Source organism: Poecilia formosa, unplaced genomic scaffold, assembly GCF_000485575.1.
Source record: "Poecilia formosa unplaced genomic scaffold, Poecilia_formosa-5.1.2 Scaffold3074, whole genome shotgun sequence".
Taxonomy (NCBI): domain Eukaryota; kingdom Metazoa; phylum Chordata; class Actinopteri; order Cyprinodontiformes; family Poeciliidae; genus Poecilia; species Poecilia formosa.
Window position 1 is genome coordinate 1 of NW_006803013.1, and position 1790 is coordinate 1790.

The 1790-nt window shown below is 35.8% G+C and overlaps 1 long non-coding RNA gene across 1 annotated transcript; it reads left to right on the top strand.

The window, feature by feature from the left end:
* Window positions 1-639: 639 nt before the first annotated feature.
* LOC107835499 (uncharacterized) lies at window positions 640-1589 on the top strand. Its single transcript, XR_001661299.1, has 2 exons — window positions 640-917; window positions 1017-1589. It is a non-coding gene; the product is annotated as an uncharacterized LOC107835499 (long non-coding RNA).
* Window positions 1590-1790: the final 201 nt, after the last annotated feature.

A 1790-nucleotide genomic window follows, 5' to 3' on the forward strand; every position in this document is an offset into this window, starting at 1 on the left:
ATTAAGCACCTCCTATTATCCAATTATTAGCCAATCATCCAAAATCCAAAAATTGATCACCAGCTGATTCCTACAATGTACTGAGCTTTTCACATACTGATGCTAGAAGTACTTTTTTTTCCTGCAGATGTATCCTTTGATACAAATGATCAAGCGTAAACTAAATGCCATTTTAGGCAATATAATTTTTATTCTTTTTATTCTTTTATTTAAAAGAGAATATATTGTTAATGCAAACTAACAATTGAATGGTCAATTTGCATCTTCTAATGTACACAGCAAATTCAAAAGTGTTAAATGTTTTGGTGTTAGTAGACTTTGTGCAAAAGCAGAGTTAATTTTACTCTAATAGAGTCACTTTCTGTTTATGTAAGTCTGAGGTGTATATTATTAGTAGTTAAAATCCAGTGTTAAAACAAAGTGTTTCCGTATCAAATCTAGAGGTGTTAAAATGGAATCAATAACTCTTGACCTCTGAACTCTGAACTCCACCAGCAGCTCTAACACTGAAGGAGTTCATTCACTGCCTCCGCCCCAGAAACACAGATTCCCACCGAAGCGAAGCGACAGAAGCCAAATCGTTTCAGGACTATTTAATCTCCACATGTCTGAGTTATTTACTGCGCTTGGTTAGTTACTTTTTTTTTCTGAGATGGTTTATAACTATTATTTTGAGTTGAGCTCAACCTGTATGATAGACGGCTCGGTGTTAGCATATTTAGCTTAGCCTGCCAAATGTTAGCGGAGTATAAACGTTGGAAAAATATCGAGCCGGTGAAGATTTAATCAAATTACTGGCTAACTTGAACAGATCCGTAATAATCTGGAATATGTTTTTTCGTGATGTTGAACGTTTACATGCATATTGGTCAGATTTATCAACCTTTCTGATCGATTTTTTTTTCCTTTGAAAAAATGTAAAAGGCTTTTTCACGTTGTTATTCCCGCTGTTGTGTCTTCTTATATACGTTTCGCAGCATGTTTTAATCCTTTTATTGCCTTTTTGTATATATTAGAACCAGTCTGGTTGCGGATGAATCTCCAGTCGTCATCCTAACCTCCCCCTCCTGATCCCTCCATGGATTCTTCGAAGATTCAAGCTCCAAAAATGATTATGTAAGTGTTAATATCTCTGAAACTCCACATCTCTGTAATGGAGGCTTGTTGTTAGAGTTGTAGTAAAAATGTATTCCTTCGCTCCATTCCTTATTGTTCTGTTTTTTATTTGTTATGATCCAGAGTCCGACACTGGCTGTCCCACTCAGACTGAAGACGGTCCGATGCAGTAGAGGAGCATGTTGGTGTCTCCAGCCAAACGTCACAAACAGCCCAACAACCTGAAGACAATTTGTTAGTGAGTGGACATTTCTCTGGTGGAGTGCAGAGAGGATCTGTCTCTTATCAACAAAAACATAAACTGGATAAGAAATGATGGATCTGAATATCAGGTTGGTCTGTTATGTACTGTACATATCTGGCAATCTACCTGTTAAAAGAAAATATACTCTATCAAATTACTTGAACTGCATGCTTTACTTTCTCCACCTTGTACTTTGAACAATGTATTAAGCATACTGCATTTTGTATTGCCCAGCTGATATGTTAGACCTTTTAAAAAGCAATATGTGAAGGAAAGCGACATGTGAAACATGCACATTATTCCACGTTGTAATATGTTTTGTAATTATGGTGCACGTTTTGAAATAAATGCATTTGAGAAAATCCTTGCCTCTTTATTAAATGTTTATTTTCCAAAGAATTTTTAAAAGTTCAACACAATACAGTACCTA